The sequence below is a fragment of the Petaurus breviceps genome, unplaced genomic scaffold (assembly GCF_028583685.1).
Source record: "Petaurus breviceps papuanus isolate PSGF00001 unplaced genomic scaffold, PetGlider_PUasm1.0 185, whole genome shotgun sequence".
Lineage (NCBI taxonomy): Eukaryota > Metazoa > Chordata > Mammalia > Diprotodontia > Petauridae > Petaurus > Petaurus breviceps.
Genome location: NW_027185797.1, coordinates 18,532,642 through 18,545,313, shown reverse-complemented (window position 1 = coordinate 18,545,313; position 12,672 = coordinate 18,532,642). Strand labels below are relative to the sequence as shown.

General features: G+C 39.6%; 1 pseudogene; it reads right to left on the bottom strand.

Moving 5' to 3' along the window:
- Nucleotides 1–7,969: 7,969 nt before the first annotated feature.
- LOC138161576 (proteasome subunit alpha type-5 pseudogene) overlaps nt 7,970–12,672 on the bottom strand; it is a 57,940-nt pseudogene continuing 53,237 nt past the window's right edge.

The following is a 12,672-nucleotide window of genomic DNA, read 5'->3' as shown; positions in this document are numbered from 1 at the left end:
AGTAAAAATTCAGAAGAGAAATGAGAACGATGCAAGAAAATGATGAAAAGAGAGTCAACAACCTGACTGAAGAAAGCAATACCTTAAAAATAGACTAACTCAAATGGCAAAAGGGGCTCAAAAAGCCAATGAGGAGAAGAATGCCTTAAAAAGCTGAATTTGCCAGATGGAAAAAGAATCTCAAAAGGTCACTGAAGAGAATCATTCCTTCAGAATTAGATTGGAGCAAATGGAAATTAGTGACTTTATGAGAAATCAAGATACTAAAACAATTCCAAACAAATGAAAAAATACAAGGCAATGTGAAATATCTCATTGGAAAGAACACTCACCTGGAAAATATATCCAGGAGAGATAACTTTAAAATTATTGGACTACCTGAAAGCCATGATTAAAGAAAGAACCTAGAAATCATCCTCCAAGAAATTCTCAAGGAAAGTTGCCCTGATATTTTAGAACCAGAGGGCAAAATAGAGATTGAAAGAATCTACCAATCACCTGCTAAAAAATATCCCCAAAAGAAAACTCCTAGGAATATCATAGCCAGGTTCCAGAGTTTCCAGATCAAGGAGAAAATATTAAAAGCAGCCAAGAAGAAACAATTTGAATATTGTGGGAAAAAATCAGGATAACACAGGATCTGGCAGCTTCTACACTGAGGGATCAAAGGGCTTGTAATATGATATTCCAGACCTCAAAGGAGCTGGGATTAAAACCAAGAATCACCTACCCAGCCAAACTGAGTATCATGTTTCAGGGGAATATGGTCATTCAATGAAAAAGAGGACTTGCAAGCATTCTTTTTTTTTCAAATGCTTTGTTAACTTCAGATTTACATCATTCATTTCTGCCAGATTTTGAGTTACAATTTTTCTCCCCATTTTTCCCCTACCCACCACCCCAAAATAGCAGTCCCACAGGATATCCCCTCCTCCAATCTGTTCTCTACCCTATTTTCTCCCATACACCTTTCGACTTTTCCAGTAGGGCATGGTGAATCTCTATGCCCCTGTGCCTGTATATCTTATCTCCCCAATTATATGTAAAATAGTATTAATAATAATATATATATATATATATTTTAAACATTTTATTTTAAAATTTTGAATCCCAGATTCATTCCCTTCCTCCCTTGTCACCTACCCTTACTGGGAAGATACGCAATTCCATATAGGTTTTACATGGGTAGCTAATGCAAAACAATAACATAGTAGATATATTGTAAAATACTGGCTATATTTCCCTCCCTCCTATCCCACCTCCCACTTGCTCTATTCTCTACTTTGATCCCATCCCTTTTCTTTCTTTCTTTTTTTTAAGCAATCGGGGTTGAGTAACTTGCTCAAGGTTACATGGCCAGTTATTTCTGGGTGTGGTGCTGAGTATCGGAGCCCAGATTTGATCCCCAGGTCATCCCAACACTGGAGCCGGTGCTCTTACTCGCTGTGCTAGCTGGCCACCCCAGATCCTGTCCCTTTTCAAAAGGGGGTGCTTCCATTTTTCCTCTCCCCCAGCCTTCCCTCCCTTCAATCATCCTCCCTCTCATCCCCTTCGCCCCTACTCTCCTGTATGGTGAAATACCCTATTTAGTGTATATTTCATTCCCTCTGTGAGCCAAATTCAATGAGAATAAGGTTGACTCATTCCCTTTTTGCTTTCCTATTCTTCCCCTCCATTGTAACCATTTTCCCTTGCCTCTTCTATATGAAATAGTTTACCCCATTCTGTCTCTCCCCATCTCCTCTCATTATGTTCCTCTCTCCCCTCTTAATTTCACCTTTAAAGTAACATCCCTTCCTGTTAAATTGGTTCTGTGCCATCTATCTATGTATACCTGTAAACATGCATACACACATTCACATATGTTTTCATATGCCAATATACCCTCATATATAGTCATATATAGATTTGTATTCCCTTCAACTATTTTCATACTGAGAAAAGTTTCATCAGGCACAATTATTGTTTTTCCATGTAGGAAGGTTAATAGTGCAACTTTGATAAGTTCCTTATGATTTCTTTTCCCTGTTTACCTTCTCATTTTTCTCTTGCTTCTTGTAACTGAATGTCAAATTTTCTTTTCAACTTTGGTTTTTTCTTCAAGAATACTTGAAAATCCTCTATCCCACCGAATGACCATATTTCCCCTGAAACATGATACTCAGTTTTGCTGGGTAGGTGATTCTTGTTTTTAATCCAAGCTCCTTTGACCTTTGGAATATTGTATTCCAAGCCCTTCCATCTCTCAGTGTAGAAGCTGCCAGATTCTGGGTTATCCTGATTGTGTTTCCACAATATTCAAATGGTTTCTTCCTGGCTGCTTGTAATATTCTCTCCTTAATCTGGGAATTTTGGAACCTGGCTATAATTTTCCTAGGAGTTTTCTTTTTGGGATCTTTTTAACCAGGTGATTGGTGGATTCTTTCAACCTCTATTTTGCCCTCTGGTTCTAAAACATCAGGGTAGTTTTCTTTGAGAACTTCCTGGAGGATGATTTCTAGGTTATTACTTTGATCATGGCTTTCAGGTAGTACAACAATTTTTAAATTATCTCTCCTGGATCTATTTTCCAGGTCAGTGGTTTTTCCCATGAGATATTTCACATTACCTTCTATTCTTTCATTTATTTGGATCTGTTTAACAGCATCTTGATTTTTCATAAAGTCATTAGCTTCCATTTGCTCCAATCTAATTCTGAAGTAATGATTCTCCTCATTGAGCTTTTGAGATTCTTTTTCCATCTGGCAAATTTGGCTTTTTAAGGCATTCTTCTCCTCATTGCCTTTTTGAGTCTCCTTTGCCATTTGAGTCAGTCTGTTTTTTAAAGTGTTATTTACCTCATTCAGGCTGTTGACTCTCATTTCATAATTTTCTTGCATTGCTCTCATTTCTCTTCCCAATTTTTCCTCTACTTCTCTTATCTGCTTCTTAATGTCCTCTATGGCCTGTAACCAGGTTGTATTTTCCTTTGAAGCTTTTGGTGCAGGAGTTCTGACTTCACTGTCTTCCTCCTGTTCTATGCTTTGCTCCTTTTTGTCCCCAAAATAGGAGTCTAATGTTGGAATCTTCTGTCTGCTTTGTTTCCTTGGCCTGGTCATGTCGCCCCTCAGTCACTTGACCCCAGGGCTTTTTGCCACAATAGGACTCTGCTACCAGACAGGGTAGCTTTCATCCCAAATGCTGGGGTTTTCTCAACTGCCAGAGGTATTAGATGGGTGCCCTCTCTGAGGCTTCCACATGCTCTGGCAAGCTGGACACACACCCCAGGACTTCCACCCTAGACTGCAATCCTGATCCAAGCAGGTTAAAGCAAGATTGATTACCCCTCAGACTGGTTACTTGGTCTCCCTACACTCTGTAGGCCAGGAGCTGAAGCTGCCATGTGGTGTTGGCTGGCTGTGCCTGTGTCTCAGCAGCTTCTTGCCCCAGGGGCAAAAGCTGATGCACTCCCACTTACTGGGTCACAAAGTCCAGACTGCACTGACCTCTCACTTTGTCCTTTGCATCTATGTGTTGATAATTGTGGAAACGGCCACAGCTGCTGCTGATCTGGAGTCCCTCCAACCAGCAGCTGGTCAGACCCGCCTTGTGGCTAAAACCTTTGGCTCATGGTGGCCATGGTGACTCATGCTCCCAGAGTGCTGCGCTGGCCAATTCCTGCCAGCTTGCCGGGCTGTCCTCAGTGGGAGGTTAGCTTCTCTGTGTCATTTTGTGGGTTCTGCACCTCCAAAGTTTGTTCAGAGTCCCCTTTTTAAAGTCATGCTTCTACTCTGCCATCTTAACTCCGCCCCCCAGTTTTTATTATTCTAATCATGGTATATCTTGTCCTCCTAGTTCTGCTTTCTTTGTTTCTCCATTAATCCATATGTTTTTCCAAGTCATATTCATAATTCCTTGTGGTGCAATATATTCCATAACATTCACATACAACAATGTGTTTGCTAATTGTTCAGCCATCCCCTAATTGATAATGACTTATTTTGTTTCCAGGTGTTTTTTGTTTTTTAAGTACAGTAAGTACTGCTATGATAATTGGGTATTTACTGCCTTTTGGATATTTACTCATCCTTTTTCTTTTATTTCCTTGAGGAACACATCCTGTACTGGCATTGCTGGGTCAAGAGTATGAATAGTTTAGGGATTTTTCTTACATACTTTCAAGTTGTTTTCCAGGACGTCTTGACAATTTTACAGCTCCATTAAAAGTGCATTACAGAATATTTCTCTACTCCTATGGTCTCTCTCACATTGCTTACATCTACCTTTTATCATGTTTTCCAATTTGATGAATGTGAGAGAAAATTAATTTAAAAATGCATTTTCCTATATTATTTGAAATATTTTTACATAGTTGTTACAATAAGGATTTCTTCTTTTCAGAACTACTTATATTCTTGGCCATTTATCTCTTAGAGAATGACTCTTAGCCTGATATATTTGTGTTAATTCCATATAACACTTTGGATTTCAGACTTTTAACAGAGTTATTCACTGGAAAGACTCCTTCCCACCCCCTTATTCATATCTTCTGTTCTCATTCTGGCTGTACTGATTTTGTTTATGAAGAAGCTCTTTAATTTCACATTGTGAAACTTTCTTCTGTCTCTTCTAAACTCCATTCCTTGTTAAATGTGAATTTTTCCTGAATCACAGTTTTAATACCTTTTATTTTCCTTTATTTTTAAAGCTCTAACTTTTTATATTTAAATTGCTTACAAGTTTGTAGTTTACTACTATAAGTTTATGGTCTGAATGACTTTTCTAAACCTACTTTCCACCTTTCCAAGGCCTTTCCAATTTTCCCATCAGTTTTTGTCAGGTAGCAAGTATTTCTCCAGTAGCTTGTGAAGAGGTTGGTTTTTCTGGAGCAACAGACAGCTTGCTGTCCAATATATGGCAGTCTGCTGAGTCTTTTAAAAATAGCAATGATGAAAATGGCATTTAAAAACAATAGCTTGTGTCTGTGAGGCTTGACATTTTGATAATGAATTTGTTGTCATGGGCAATTAAATATGGTACTGTGAATATTCATAAATTTCAGTAGAATAGCAAGGTGATTAAAGATTTCAATTAGCACTAGATAGGGAAGGAAGAGAGGCAGATTCTCCTTGACATCAAAGACAGCAAGCATGGGTGATGGGTAGCAAGTTCCAGAACCAAATCTGGATAATACGTTAGCCATGTCCCTACCTTCACTTTGACACCAAGTCTTAAGGGAGAAGGTAGAGTAAGTGAGGGAACACTACCACTTTGTCCATTAACCAATGGAAAAGACTAATGTCCTACCTTTGAATCAAGAGGCTGCATTATGTTGTAAGCTCCTCTCTGATCTGCAAACTATGATGGGTGGATCAAATTCATCTTTGAGCTAAGAATGATTTTTACATTTTAAAATTATTTTACACATACATACATCCCATTCTTTACTCACTCAGGCAAACTTGGATTTGGCTTTGAAGTCATAGTTTATTTCTATGGAGATGATTTTGAAGACCTACCCCAGCTTTAAAATTCTATCATTCAACTATTCATTGGAGCTATTTTTTTTTAGATTAATGGTGGCTAGGCTATTGATAGCACCTTCATGGAGTACATATAACTTGGTATAGTTATAGGTCTTTACTTTAGGCATGGAGGTGGAGTGAGAAGACCAGCCATGTTACCATGATAAAGAAGCATCAATAAAGCTCTCTGCCCAAGGTCAGTGTGGGGAAATTCTAGGGATGTAGTAGGCACTTAATAATTGCATTTTGAGCTGAATAATATTCTAAAGCTTCACTTTGTGGGAAGTAGAGTTTTGACACTAGTTCCCCTTAAAGCCTCCCTTTTTAATCACAGCTCTTCATGTCTAAATTAGTCCAATGCCCACATCCATGCATTCGTACATGCTTTCAGTCATGTTTTAAATGCATACAGTCCCATCACATCTCTAGCTTTCAGACTCTTTCTAAACTTAGGTCAGGGCTACTTTGCCCAAAGAGCATGGTCTAATCACAGAAAAGGATTTGTTCTTTGAAGTTTAAATTGGCTCAAAGAGCCACACTTGAGGACTTGGTAGGCCACATGTGACCTCAAGGTTGCAATTTCCGTAGTCCTGGAATTCTTTCCCTTCCTCCTTAGATTGTCTGAGAGCACTTTGGGTCTCTCCTTTGCCCTCATTACAATCTACCTTTGGCCTGTCATATCCTTTTGGAAATTATTTCTCATTGTGTTTTACTTATTAACTTCACCATCAACAAGCACCTTTGTTACAAAGAATAAAGTAAATGAAAACATTTAATTCTGTCATGTACAGTTTTTTTAAGTGTTTGTCAAATTTTAAATGATAATATCAGCTAGCATTGATATGGTACTGGAACATTTGCAAAGCACTTTCCCCATGTTATCTCATTTGATCTTTCTAACACCCTGTGAGTAGGGGTTATTATTTCCCACATTCTACAGATTAGGAAAATGAGGCTGAGAAAAGTTAAGTGCCTAGGCTCAGTTGTTCAGTTGTGTCCAACTCTCCATGACCCCATTTGAGGTTTTCTTGGCAAAGAAACTGGCATAGTTTGCCATTTCCTTCTCTAGCTCATTTTACAGATGAGGAAACTGAGGCAAACAGGGTTAGGTGACGTGTCCAGGGTCGCACAGCTAGTAAGTGTCTGAAGTAAGAAGTCCAATTTGAACTCAGGGCTTCCTTACTCCAAGTCCTACACTCTATCACTTATTCCCCTTTTGTTTATGACCTTTTCCAAACTTTTTGCTTTCTTCCATATAGTTTATATCATATATACATATATATATACATAATATTATTTATATAGCCTTCATCTTGAATATACTTAAAGATATATAAAACTTTCCATCCAGGATAATGTGAGGGTAGAGATTGCACCATTTAAAAATATTTGTATGTTCAGGGTCTAAACATTTTTTATACATTGTAGGAGCCTACATGTTTGTTGGATTTGGTTTTGAGCATGCATATGTGGGAGTTAGCTTTTGTGCAAGACAAAGACACTTAAACCATTAGCCACTTCTATGCGAATGCAGAGGACACATCAGTACCACTGGACCCAACCTGGCAGCCACAAGTGTCTCCACCACTATCTCTCCTTATGTCCTACCTCTTCTCTGCTTATAGCCTCACCTAGGAGAGAATCAACCATCCAGAAGTGGTACAGGGCAGGCAGAGTGGGCAGAGGGTTACACTGGGCCTGTTTGGGGGCAGAGGGGAGTAGCTGAACATTCCACCACAAATTAGTCATTTCAGCATCATGAACTTTTGGGTCACAATGGGCTCCATTCACAGGCAGCATCACCAAGTAGCTCAGGTGTGGGGGTGACTGTGTGAACAATTGTTAAGTGGCTTTTTGGTGCCTGCTGGCTTAGCTTTCATTAGTTTCTTATGTGTTTGTATTTCTGTGCCTCCTCAAGTCTTTGATCAAGGAGCAAAGGTTTAAGAAGAAATCTCTCAGTTCTGGTCCTGGGTGGGAGAAGCCAAAGGCAGAAAAATGAAGGCAGATCAGGTTTGTTTGCTTGGTTTTAAGTGTACATGGTTTAGATGCTAGAGAACATTTCCCCAGATCTTCTGGCTTCTCCAAAAAGAATATGAAATGTTCTACAACAGTCCATGGACATGTGATCATCATGTTTGTTCAAAATAAGAAAAATGCAATTCCAATTCCAACTTCACCAAATACTAGCTGTATGACTTAGGGAAAGTCATTAAACCTTTCTCATTATCAATTTCTTCCTCTGTAAAATGAGATTAAGAATACCTACTCTAACACCTTCATAGGCTTGTTGAGAGGATCCAATGAAATAATGTATCTGAAAGCCTTCTTTTTTTAGTTTTATACTTCAAAAAATTCAAAACAGTCTTTTTGTATCATATACATAAATTGTAAACACATACACACACACACACCAGTCACTATGGGAGCCTTCTGCAGGGAGAATGGAGTGGGAATAAAATTTATGTCTAATTAGGAAACTTGAAGGTTAAAGAGAAATACCTCAAAGTCCAAAGAATACTCTCCCTCCAAATATCCTTGACAATATCTCCAAGATTCTCTTTTGTGAATATATGGAATTTTAGACCAGGTTCCACTGTAGCAAGCTCTGTGTCAGATGTATCCAACTTCTGCATCACTTGCTTGAGAATGACTAGGGAAGCCTTGCTTTCTTCTTTCAGAAACATAGTTTCTTGCAAAGATCTCAGTGTACCTTCTGAAGCAAAAACCAATAACCATAGCATCACATTGAACAAAAATTTTCACGTGGAGGGTCCATGTGTGACAGCTGTGGGCCTTTCATCTTGTTTCCTCCAAATGACAGAACCACTCCAAATGGATGAGCCTTGGCACCCTGATACTAAGTGTCTGATTCCACTTCCTTGAACTGCAAAGCCAGCTTGGAAGTGACTCAGGCCATATTGCCCCCTGTCATTGTCCCATTGTATATGAACAAGTGATTTCATGTATCCACTCTGGCTTTATCAAAGTCTGTTTGCATAAGCCATTAACCCAGTTGTGGCACACCTTAGATGATCATTGATCTTGAAAAGGGCAGGTAGGTTGTTCAGTAGATAGAGTGCCAGGCCTGGAGTCAGGAAGACTAATTTTCCTGAGGTCAAATCTGGCCTCAGACATTTATTAGCTGTGTGACCCTGGGGAAGTCACTTAATCATTTTTGTCTCAATTCCTCATCTATAAAATGAGCTAGAGAAGAAAATAGTAAACCATTCCATTCTCTTTGCCAAGAAAACCATAAGTGGGGTTATGAAGAATCTGGCATAACTGAACATCTGATCCTGACAATTTTCTCAATGCTTCTGGGAAGTGGGAAAGTGACTTGGTTCTCTACACCTGGGCATATACCATCTCGCATCTAGATCCCAGTGGCTATGGAGCTAAGCTTGACAGTTTCAGTGGCATATTCCATTTGGAGTGGAGGCCATCTCCAGCTATCCTGATCTATATCTTGCATTGGACCCAGATGGCTCCAGAGGAGAAAGTGAGGCTGGTGACCTTGCATAGCCCTCCTTCACTTAAATCCAATTCAATTACATGTCATGGCATTATCTCCCTGATCTTATGGTCCTCTTCAAGAAGGAAGGACAAATAACAACCACAACAGCCATTTGGAATCATCTTCCCTCAGTAGAGTGTTCAAATTCTGACTGGGTGAGAAACATTGTGAAGGCAATAATTGGTCACTACGTTGTAACTTTAGGGTCCAATGCACCTTCACCAGCCCCACCCAAGAGGAGTGTAGAAAATATTTTACAAAGAAGAATATTCTCTACAAATAATAAAGATGGAGACATGTATAATTTCAAAGTTTGCAGAGCATTTTACATGAGTTATCTAATTTGATTCTAAAACATAATAGATATCATTAGTACCATTTTGTAGCTGAGGAAATGTAGACTCAGAGGTTAAGTAATTTGCTCAGGGTCGCACAGCTGGCAGGTGTCAGTGATGGAATGTCAGATTTCCTTCAATAATCATAGCACAGCAATGGTAGGTAGCTCCCCCCATCACCATCCGTGGGCAGGAAGGCTGAAAAAGAGGACACCAGGATCAGGTTGATGGTAGAAGCCTAATTTGGGGAATCAACATGGGCTCCAACTTTTCTGGATGGAGGATACAGGTGAGGATATAGTTAACCACTCAGTCAAAAAGTTGCTTCCAACTGAACCAGTCGGAAAGCCATTAGTTTTGCATTCTGGGAACTCCTCCATAAGCTCCTTGTGGGCAGAGAATGCTTCATTTTTGTCTTTGAATCTTAGGACCTTGTATGAATCTAGCACGTAGTAGGTTCATAATAAATACTTGGTGATTTATTCTTTGCCTATAGGATCAGAGATCTAGGCTCAAAGGGACCTAGAAGCCATTTAGAATAGCCATATATTTGTACAGATGAAGAAACTTAGGCTTCAAGAGGTTTAGTGATTTGCTCAAGGTCACGTGAGTACTATGTGGCAGAAGAGCGATTTTAACCCACTTCCTTTGACTCCTGGTGCTATTTCCACCATTATATAAGCCATATATGCCATTAACCCAGTTGTGACACACCTTAGATGATCAAAATGGACTGCCATTTTCTGGTCATGCTACCTTTGTCTCCTCTCACTGCTGCCTCACAGTGGACAATGTGTCTATCTGGATTGACTCATACCAAGGACAAGCACTACCTAACTCCTCAGGAGACTTTTCTATGGGTCTGTGTCAATCCCTCTTCCTGATGACAGATGAATTCCTTAGAAAGTCAGACTCCATTTCTTTTTAAAGTGTTAAATTGGGAGTAACATGAGGCAAACAGGGTACTGACATGGCAGGTCACTTCCTCCCCAAGTGGGCACATATACATACCTCTTCCCCAAGGCAACCATAGCCCCACTGTCCTTGAAATTTGCCTTATAGTCTTCTTCAAAGGTATGGCTTGCCACTTCCCCTTCTTTAGGAGACATTCACTCTCTTTCAGCAGGAGAATCGCACACATTGCTATTCCACCTCCTCCAATCAGATTGTCCTTCCTGTGAGTGAACCAACCTCTAACCCCCTTTGTACTATCCTCAACTATCCTATACAGCATTAAATTCCTCTAAAAAACACTGTTCATTAGCCTCCCCTATCCACCTCACCCCCAGCTAGATTTGCTACAGAAATAAAATGACCCACTTACAATTCTGGTTGAGTGCACTGTTTACCAAGAAACTCTTGCTGGGTACTCTAATGATTATTTCTCTCCCTTCAATATCCAAAGAAAGATTTCATGGAAACAACACCGGACCAGAAATCAGGAGGTAGATTCTAATTCTGGCTTTTCCACAAACTCATTGTGTCATCCTGGGCAAATTCTCTCCCTTTTTTGGGCCCAAGTTTTCCTTTTTATAAAATGGAGCAGACTAGAATGACCTCGAAGGTTTCTTCCAGCCCTAATATTTGTGGTTTCATTGATCTGTTGCTCCTTGTCTGAGATCAGATGAGGCAATTTGGTATAAAGAAAGGTCTTTGATAATCTGTTAAGTCCTATGGAAATGTGAGGTGGTATTTCTTCATACAGAGAAAGCATTGGGTCAGGCATCAAGGGAGCTGAGTTTTAGTCCCAACTCTCCCACTAACTAATTATGTAAAATTGGGGAAGTCACTCTATTTCTCTAGAACTCAGTTTCCTCATCAGTAAAATTAGGAAGACTGATTTAAATAGCTTCTCACAGGACTTACAAACCTAAGTGTCTTTGATTTTATTCCCAAAGGACAATTGAGCATTGAGATGATAGCATTAGAGGTAACCAGCTATTTTCTGTGGATGAAGACTGTGAACTCTCAGTAAGAGAGAAAAAAATATATTTATGGATAGAATCATTGATATAGAACTGAAAGCAATTTCAGAAATCATTCAATATAACTAAAATGAGGAAAATGAGACTCAGAGAGTTTAAGTCACTTTACCAAGGTCATACAGGACCAGGAGGTGAACCCAGATACACTGATTCCAGAGTCACAGTTTAGAGTCAAAGGACAAAGGTTCAAATTCTGGTTCTGACACTTACTACCTATGTGACCTTGGCAAACAACCCCTCTGGTTCTTCATTTCCTCTCCTATAAAATGAAAGTTGGACTTGTTGGCCTCTGAGAATCCTCTCAGCTCTAGGCCTTTAATTCTAAGTGGGTCTCTACTATGTGATGCTTCTCAGTTGGCTATGTGGGTGTTTGTTGTCCAACAATGTCCTTCCTCCTGATTTACTCTGTGCTTAGCATGTATTACTTTTGCATCGTTCACATTTCAATCTCAACAGATTGATTTCATCTCATCTCCTGAGCCTCCCCAGACTCTCCTGCTTTTTCACCATCCATCATCTTTACAATCCCTGGATGACAAATGTTCAAGCAATGAATAGATGTTAGCATTCACAGGTGTTGTGTTGCAAGAGGTGTGCTAAGGACATTGGGTAATTCACAGGAGGCCTTGGTGAGAACATGTGATCCCTCAAGTGGACTTGGAGGGGGGCAATAGTGGTTGGTGAAGGCGTTGAGGCTCATCTGTCATGATGGACCCTTGTCATATGCTGTTTATAAAGTTATGGAACTAAATCAATATGGAGAAAAATGAATTCTGTTATTCTTCACCCGTGTACTGCACTTTAATAGTTATTTTTCTCTATTAGAGTCACCTTCAGAATTTCAAAAGATCCATGATTTTATTAATATAGTTATTCTCCCCACTGATGAAAATCTCTACCCATGGTATTTGTTTGTGTTTTTTTTTTCCTGAAGTGCCATAACTTGGTCGTTGGCTTTCTGGTTGAGTTTACAACTTTCTGCACTTAGCTGAGGCTGTTCCTCACTCACTTGGTAGATGACTTGGCTTTGGGCCTGTCCTTAAAGATGGAAACCACTGTAATGAGTAGTCTGTTGGCAGACCTTTTAAGAACCCTGGGTTACCTTCATGCCACAGGAGGCATTAGAAGTGAGTTTTAGAAAAGAACTATAGTCAAAGGCTCATAGAATTTTAGAAATGGAATGAATGTTTAACACTATTTAGTCCCAGGATTCCCAAACTATGGGCCAAGCACCCTGGGTGCAGCTCAAATGATCTATGCTTTAGAGCTGAAGGGGACCTCAGAGGTCATCACCTTTAACCCCTTCATTTTACAAATGAGTCCACTGAGGCTCA